The 9,285-nt window shown below is 50.2% G+C and overlaps 1 long non-coding RNA gene across 1 annotated transcript; it reads left to right on the top strand.

The window, feature by feature from the left end:
* The first annotated feature begins 573 nt into the window (after positions 1-573).
* LOC123327967 lies at positions 574-5,453 on the top strand. The gene is made up of 2 exons (XR_006542613.2): positions 574-1,113; positions 4,273-5,453. It is a non-coding gene; the product is annotated as an uncharacterized LOC123327967 (long non-coding RNA).
* The last annotated feature ends 3,832 nt before the right edge of the window (positions 5,454-9,285 follow it).

Genomic DNA, 9,285 nt, shown 5'->3' with positions numbered 1-9,285 from the left:
TTCTGACCCAGGGATCAAACCCAGGTCTCCGGCATTACTGGAGGATTCTTTATCTTCTGAGCCACCGGGGAAGCCCCATGAGGACACGAGAGTGGATTTAGCCCCACCTTCCCAAATCTGCATGCTAAGTCACTTCAGTCATGTCTGACTCTTTGCAACTCTATGGGCTGTAGCCCACCAGGCTCCTCTGTCCATGGGATTCTCCAGGCAAGAATACTGGAGTGGGTTGGCATGCCCTCCTCCAGGGGATCTTCCCGACCCACGGACTTAACCTGTGTCTCTTACATCTCATGCTTAGCAGGCATGTTCTTTACCACTAGCGCCACGTGGGAAGTCAAATCTAGGATAGTTATACCTTGAGATCCTTAACTTAATGTATCTGCAAAGCCTCTATGTCCAAATATGGTCACCTTCTCAGGTTCCGGGTGGACATGAATGGGGTGGGTGGTTATCCCACCCTCTACTAAGCCTTCCTTCATAAACAGCTCCACAGGCAGACTAAAGGGCTGCTTTGGGCCCCCAGCCTCAGAGGCTCCAGGCAGCCTTAAACCTGGGGGTCGGTGGATACAGAGGGGCAGCTTCAGGCCAGGAGCTGCATATCCAAGTTGCTTCCCTGTGCCAGGTTGGCACCCACCTCCTCCACCCCACCACCCCACCCCAACCCCAGCTGCTGTGAGTGTGAGCTGTTCTCAACTGACTCCTGAGAATTGCCCCAGCCTACTGGAGCTGTCTGGCCAGAAATGCTGATTGTTTCCAGACAGGAGCAATGATCGGATGATACCGGAATACATCAGGCCAGTCTCTGTGCTTCAGGAAGGGACAAACTCCTGGTGCCATTCATACTCCCGAGCTCCTCGTGGGACCAGCTGATGCGAGACCTCTGCCGAGCCCACCTGTTTGCCAAGCATTCTCCCTAGCCCCTTACTTCCCTTCCCTGCTTACATTTTCGCCTGACCGCCTCAGGCTCTGCTTCTAGGCAACCTGCCCTAAAAGAATGGGGGAGCAAGGCTGCCTGTAACAGCGAGGGGAACAGACCAGAAGGCTCTACTGCCTTCCTGAGCCAGCAAACCACCCAGCCGTCCCCCTCATTCAGCCCTCCCTGGCATTCACTGGGTGAGTACACCGTGGGCACCGGGCACCCCCGGGGGAGTGGGGAGGGGTGGAATGGGAGTGACAGAGGAGGAAGGAATAAAGTAAACAGGTATCACCATGGAGCTTGTATTATGGAAATAAGACACACAGGCATGAGCCAACTTGAGAGTAATTACAGAGGACATGTCAGCATTGCCAAAACCTGCCAGCAGCTCTTGGTTATCTCAGGGACAACTTGTAAAGGGTTTCCAAGCAGGAATTCATTTCTAGGTACTCCCCACCCCCGTCTTGGCCATAGTCTCTTGGCTAAAATACCAGGATGTGAAGGTCAACAGGGTCAACTAGAGTCCATCTGCCACAGACTTCAAGGGCTGGCTTAGGCACTTGTTCATTAATTGGTTGGTGGGTTAGTTAGCTAAAGAAAGAGAAAAAATGGGGCAACCCAGGCAGAAAGACAACATTGACTAGGCCTAAAGAGAGCCTGGCCTGGTTAAGGAAGTGCCAACAGTTCTGTACGAAGGTGGGTGAAGAGGACACCTGGAAATGAAGCCTGGGCGCTGGGCAGAGAGACACCGGGGGTGGGGGGGCGTGTGTGCTAAGCTTTAAATTAGGGCTTTACCTTGAAAGTTGTAGATAGCTACAGGATTATAAAAGGAAAATTACTTGAGTAGATTTTCATTTTCAAAGGATGTCTTCAACATTGGTTTGGACAGTAATTTGGGATGCGGCGTATACATTACCTACTGCCATATGACGGTGATGGTGGTTTAGTCGCTCAGTCGGGTCTGACTCTTTCGATCCCAAGGACTGGAGCCCGCCAGGCTCCTCTGTTCATAGGATTTCCCAGGCAAGAATACTAGAGTGGGTTGCCATTTCCTTCTCCAGCCGCCACATAATATATTACTCTAAAACTTAGTGGCCTAAAAAAAACGAACACTTATCATCTGTGACATGATAAGTGGGCCAGGAATCTGGGAGCAGACTAAGTGGTGGTTCTTGGATCAGGGTCTCTCCTGAGGTTACAGTCAAGCTGTCTGTAGGGCTGAAAGATCTGCTCCAAGATGGCTCACTCACACGATGCCGGCAGAAGACCTCACTTCCTCCCCGCATGGGCCTTTCCTTGTGTGTGTGTGCTCAGTCAGTCATGTCTGGCTCTTTGTGACCCTATGAACTGTTAGCCTGCCAGGTCCTCTGTCCTTGGGATTTCCCAGGCAAGAGTACTGGAGTGAGCTGACATTCCCTTCTCCAGGGGAATCTTCCCAGCCCAGGGATTGAACCCAGGTCTCCTGCACTGGCAGGCAGATTCTTTACCACTGAGCCACCTGGGAAGCCACGAACCTTTCCTTAGGGCTGCTTATAAAGTAGCAGCCAACATCAGAGCTAGAGACCCAAGATGGGATGAGAAGGAAGCTGCAGGGACTTAATCACATCACTTATGCCATATGCTGCCTAATTCATTCTAACAGATATAGACACCTCTGTCCTTCTCCATGAAGAGAATGGTGACTGGGCCTGAAGAGGATGGTAGAGTTAGAAGCCTTCTTGGCAGAGTCACAACAAATCCAGATGTCAAACGGTCTGACACCTTTACTTCGGATCTGTGCCCTCTAGGTAGCAGCAGGTGAAAAATAAGAGCAAAGGAAGCTAAGCCAGGTAGGGATCTTACAAAGCAGTAGCCAATCCCAGTTGAAATGAATACTGAAGTCATAAGCTTTTACTTGGTAAGCTAAACTGAGTTTATACTTCCTAAAGAGCCCAAAAATGTTCCCCCTTTTCTCCAGGAGAGGTAGAATGGTCTTGGAAAGACTTAGAGGGTTTTTACCAGGTGACGAGGCTCCAACATCAGAGTGTAGCCTTCAGTCAGAGAGTGAAAGGGGGAGAAACACCCCTAACATAGAGACTGTCTGTTGCTTTAGCCCATCCAGCATCTAATTCTTTTTCCTGGTGGGACTCCACCCCTTGTCTCAGCCCTGGAAAGACTCAGCAGTCTGCCAGGCTCCAAAGAGGAGCACACGACCCAGGTCTAACCAAGGAGAACACCGGGTATCCTTGACCACCATGATAGGTCAGAAGCAGGCATGTGACCCAAGCTGGGCCAATCACAACCCTCCTCAGCAAGTTTCCTTGGAGAAAAAACTGCTGTCTCACAGGCATGGGTTGCTATGATGTAAGTCTAAGGTTGCTGATAGCTGTCTGGCCACCACCAGGCAAAAATTGGCTGAGAATGAAGCTTGCTCAAGGATAAGCAGCAGAAAGTGAAGGAAGGAACAGGCTCTTGATGACATCGTCTGTGCACCTGATCCAGACAGACCTGAAAATAGCAACCTCTAAGACTTGTAGTTAACTGAGTCAAGAAATTCCCTTTTGGGGGTTGTATGGCACTTATAATTGAGAAACTTTTGAAGGGTACACCTCTTGGGAGACAACATGATAGAAGTGGGAGATCTGGAGGGAAAAGTAAAACACAAAGTCAGCATAACCAGATTATCTAATTCAGCCATCTCATCACAGCCAACCTCTGCGATTCTCCTTCTGAGGCTATCCCAGTCCTGGGAGTTGTTTTATCAAGGGAGGCTTACTCCCTTCCCCATGCATGTGGGAAAGAGCCCACTGCACAACCCTGCAAAGACTCATAATTAGGAGGGTCAGGTGATGGTGTAACTGAGTTTCGCGCATGCTCAGCTATGCAGACCTCATCTGGTTCAGCCCTGATCAAATCCAAACATTGTCCCTTCAGTTGGCCCCACTTAGTATCATTCAGTTCCTGCTCAAACTCTCCCATGGTAAGATCTGCCCCACCTCCTCGTCAACTTTTCCACTGAGGCCAAGAACCAAGAACATAGCTTGAAGTTTCTTTCTCCATCTTGCTAAGCCAGTTTCTGTTTCCCTGAAACTTCCACAGTCCCTGGCAACACAGGAAAATTCTAAACCCTCTTCCAAAGGCATGTATGGAGAGTGCTGTGTCCCATTTTACTAACAGGGATTGGGTTCAGCTGTGTGAAACGGAAAGAGACCGCAGCAGCTTAAGCGAATGCAGAGGTAGCTACTTCTTCACGTTATTCTAGGGCCAGGCCACCCGGAGCCAATATAACAACTCTGTGAGGTTCTTGATGTCCTCCTTCTATCCCTCTGCTCCACCACCCTTCACTAGTAGTTCCCATCCTTGTGGTTGCCTCACAGTTGCAAGGTGGCTGCTGCATCTCCAGACATCAATCCACACTCCAGGCAGGAAGAAAGAAACAGAAAGCAATGAGAAAACAAAGCTTTCCCAGAAGCATCCAGCAGACTTCTCCTTTCGTCACATCGGCTGAAATTGTGTTGCATGGACTACACCAGCTGCAAAGAACTATAGGATATGTCTTATTTGTTGAAATCTGGACTCATGACAGTGCTGTTGGTACAGGAAAAAACAAGAATGACCATACGGTAGGCAACTAGAAGTTGCTTCAAAGGCTTTCTCTGGACAAAATTCTTCTATCGAGAAGCAACATTGGAATAAGGTCGATGCCTTAACTTGAGGGGGTGGGGGTCAGATAGACCCCCCAACTCCAAGTCTTGCCTGACCCCTTCCTTTCCCAAATGACTCTAGAAGATACTCTTAAGCAATCTGAGCTCCTGTTTGCTTGTTTCTTAAAGAGGATAAATGTGGTTTTCTCAAGGGTTTATGGAGTGATTAGAGCATCTCCATGCGAAGTATCTTAATACTGAGACACTCAATTCTTCTCCTACTTCCTGTCATTGCTCATCATGTGACATGTTTCTAGTCCTTTCCTCCTGAACATGCTCCCAGGATCTGCTTTAATGTCTTTTCCGAAGTGTAACCCCAGTGTGGAACGTAAAACTCTACTACGCCTCCATGTGGAGCACAGTGGGGATGCTTACCCTCCTTGCTTTGGGCATCGTACTTCTTACTCATGCTCCCTCATGTCTCTGGTGGTCTTGTGAGCACATGGTAACAGCAGATCGGGGGATCTTTGCATTCACGTTTCCCACCTTGGGCTCTTGGCCCATCAGCAGTAGACCAGAAGGAGCTAATCAGGGACCTGCATTCAGAGTCAGCTGTATTAAAGCAGAGCCGGATGCAGAATTAGCAGGACCTCCAACTCCCTTCCTCAACCCTGCAGAACCCTGATGAACCTCCAGTCACAGGCAGAAAATCTGGAACCCAGGGATCGAGGGCCTGGCTGGACCCAGCCATGGAAGAGGACCTGCTTAAGCAGACTTAACCCAGAAAGCCCAAAGCTGGAGCTGCTCCCCCACCGCAGCTGACCATTGCCCATCCCAGGAGCGTCATGCCATCCCCAGACTAACCAATCACTTTGGAGGAAAGCAAGAAGTGTGGTGAAGGAGGCTGCGGGAAGCCAGATTATGTTTCCCCAAAGATGTCTGCCTACCCACTCCAGTATCCTTGCTTGGAGAATTCCATGGACAAGGGCCCTGACAGGCCATGGTCCATGAGGTCTCAAAGAGTCGGATATGACTGAGTGACGAACATTTCACTTTCAAGAATGTCCACATCCTAATCCTTGGAACCTGTGAATGGGTTACTTTCTGTAGCAAAAGGGACTCTGCTGATGTGATAAAAGATCTTGGAATGAGAAGATTATACTGCATAATGCATGGGCCCCTATGTGTTAATAATCACAGGAGTCCTTCTAAGAGGGAGACAAGAAGGTCAAAGCCGGAAGAGAGAAAGAAGGTCAAAGACTGAGAGCAGGTAATCCCATTATTCCATGGGATGGTGGCAGCAGAGGTTGGAGTAATGTGCTTTGAAGACGGAGGAAGGGACCACGAGCCGAGGAATGCTGCTGTCTCTGGCACACACAGGGCACTCTGTCTGCATCACCCTTCTCGACATTCCAGCTCCGTGTGCAGTTTTCTATCTGCGTGTCTGTCTGACTCTGTCATCAGATGGACTGCTCCTTGCGGATTGAGGCTATCATAATTTCTCCTAAAAGTCTGAGTAGAATTAAGCCAGACCCTCCCCATCCCAGACTAGCACTGCTGAGTGTCTCTGCTTTCATTTCAGCCCAGCCCAGCTATTCACAGCTCATCACTCCAAATGGGAGGTCTCCCACTGCATCTGTGACAAGCTCTGGTTCAGTGTCCTGTCTTGGCCATCAATATAAGCGTCACCCTGGATACCTAGGGTTTTATTTGCATACCTACAATCCAAGTCCTTCCCTCGGAGTTTTGAATCAGAACCAAGAGGTTCCTGCCCAGATTAGTTGCTCCTTTGAAGAGAAGCCATGTTGTTTTCACTTTGCCTTTTCTCCCCCGTGTTCTGTACATCCTAGAAAAACAGGCTATAGGTGGAGAGTGAGAGGCAGGAAACAGAGATGGGAGGAGAGACTCCCTGTGCTTCCACAGTGCCCCATTCCTGGTTTCAGTACATCCTTGAGGCCTAGAAGCAGGCCTGCCCTGGAATTTTTGAGACACCTCTGGGGTCTTTCCAATAGATTTCCTGTTTTGCTTAGCTCAGCCAGAGTTCATTTCCATCCATCATAAGCAAAGAAGTCCTGAAAAATTTGGAACAGAGCGTTGGCACATCATCCATGTGATACGTTCCCAAACCAAATACGGTAAAGCCTCACTTACCCAGAGGTCACGAGTGTGTCCCCTTGCCCACGCAGAACACTATGGAAAACCCAGACGGAAGAAAGAGGGCCTGTTGTTCTGTCTTCCTGGCTGTGAGGTGAGGCCAGGAGGAGACAAATCATGGAGCAGAGTGGAGCTTGGGAAATGGCCATGGATTGAACGTTGGGAGCAGAAACCAAAGATGCCAGGATCCAGCAATCAAAGAGAATGGGCAGAAGTCAAAGAGGAGCGGAGTGGGCCAAGGTCCAAGCTGGTGGGAGGAAGCCACCCTTCCGGCACCAGAGAGCCCTGACGAATGCGCTCTGTGAATGGACACTCCTCTTGAAGGCCCAGGACCACTGTCCCTGGCATCTCCCATCTTTGCTAGAGTCACTGAGTCCTGCAGTGAGTCCCCGAGGCCCAGCCAGGCTTGAGTCAGGCTCCCGAAGCTCATGCACTGGCCCCATGAGTTGTCCAAGGGGCTGGATTCCACACTTCCTTTTTATTTAGGAAGCACTTAGTGTTACCAACTAGGGTTCTTGACCTTGGTCAATCAATAGAAATTGACTAGAGGCCAGACAAGAAATTCAAGCAAGGCTTTATTGGGGCCCCAACTGCAGCAGGAAGAACAAGAACAAACGACAGGTTCCCTTGCTTGCTTACACCCTGTTCCCCATGGTGAGGGGAGGCAAGCTTGTTCCTTATATGGGTTAAGTATAGGACTGGGCCCAGGGATCAGGCCAAAGGGCTGGCTTAGATATTCTGCCCACCCCTCTGGTGCTGCTGAGTGCAGGGGACATGCTCAGTACCCTGCTTTTGTTCCTGACACCCTGTTTTTTGCTCCAGGCTCCTCAAAAGTGGCCGTTGGGTTTTTTGATCTCTTTGTATCTTTTGGATCCAGAATTTGCCCCAACTGAGCGTGCATGGAGTTATTTTTAGTCCCATACAGTTTCTTTGTATTTCATTGCTCCAGGAGAGGTGTATCCAGGTACAACTCTGTAGCACGGCAGCAAAGGGTCCCGGGCCCCAGCCTGTCTCACTAGCAAGCTTGATTAACCAGTTTCCCAGCCCACGGTGGATTGGAAATCCCGAGTTGGAAATGGGGAGAGATGCTATTAGAGAAATCACAGAGACAGTGGCCAGAACCAATAAGCCACAGCAGGGCTTCTCCACCGCATCACGAATGATGAGCTGTCCTGTGCATCGCACGGTGTTTACCAGCATCCTCTGCCCACGAGATGTCAGTAGCACTCCCTCTATCTGTGTCAACCAAAAATGTCCCCAACATTGCCACATGTCTCTGGGGGACAAACTCATGCCAGGCAGAGAACCATTGTGCTACAAGAAGAGAGTAAGAAACCATTTTAAAATATTCACAAGGACGACAACAAGGCCAGTTAGTTAAAGGGGCAGAGCCCAGCATCTTTCCAGGCCCTTAAGGCTGAGGCCCTTATGGCAGATAGTCACACCATGCTTGCCACTGACCCAGAGCTGTCCTGGCCGGCTCTCCTGCCCCTCTACCATGCTGATGGAAATCCCCCCAAAGTGCCAGAGGGGAGCTGACCATCCCATTTAAGAAGGCCAGTTCTCAGAAAATGAGGGCTATTTACCCTCAGAGGGTGACAGCAGTCGCTGTGGAGGGCAGAATGTGGGGTTTTCTCCTCTTTAGCATCCTTTGCCAGAGCTTAGCAAGCACGTAGCAGGCCCTCACTAAACTGAAATGAGTTACATTCAGTTTTAAAGGTTTCTACACTGACTGTAAAGAAAGCTGAGTGCTGAAGCATTGATGCTTTTGAGCTGTGGTGCTGGAGAAGACTCTTGAGAGTCCCTTGGACTCCAAGGAGATCCAACCAGTCCATCCTAAAGATCAGTCCTGAGTGTTCACTGGAAGGACTGAAGCCGAAACTCCAATACTTTGGCCACCTGATGCCAAGAGCTGACTCATTTGAAAAGACCCTGATGCTGAGAATGCTTGAAGGCAGGAGGAGAAGGGGACAACTGAGGATGAGATGGCTGGATGGCATCACCAACTCAATGAACATGAGTTTGGGTGAACTCCGGGAGTTGGTGATGGACAAGGAGGCCTGGCGTGCTGCGGTTCATGGGGTCGCAAAGAGTTGGACACGACTGAGCGACTGAACTGACTGACTGACACTGACTCCATATGGTTTTGGGACTCTGGAAAGGAAAAGATCCTCTCAATACTTGGAGGCCTATCTGCGATTCTGCCTCCCTGCCCGGACCCTCCCTGCTCTCCCATGACCCTTCCTACCTTCCCAGTACCTTGACACCCCCCTCTCCCTTGCCCCAGTCCCACCCCGCCCTGTGCTTATCAGGTAGGTCCAGAGGAGTAAGAACCTCTTAGCCCGGTCAGAGCCCTTCCAGTGCTGCAGACGACCATATACATGGGATGCTTGAGGTGGGCAGCTCATGCCCCTTTTCCTTCCCCTAAAAGGGTATGGAAGATTGAGAGCTGGCCCATGAAGCCCTGATTTGTGAAGAAGTACTGCAGTCCAGGGGCTCCCCAGGTGGTGCAGGGGTAAAGAATATGCCTGTCAATGCAGGAGATGGGGGTTCGATCCCTGGGTTGGGATGATCCCCTGGAGAAGGGAATGG

This window comes from Bubalus bubalis, chromosome 11 (genome assembly GCF_019923935.1).
Source record: "Bubalus bubalis isolate 160015118507 breed Murrah chromosome 11, NDDB_SH_1, whole genome shotgun sequence".
Classification (NCBI taxonomy): Eukaryota; Metazoa; Chordata; class Mammalia; order Artiodactyla; family Bovidae; genus Bubalus; species Bubalus bubalis.
This window is presented reverse-complemented; position numbering and strand designations above follow the sequence as displayed.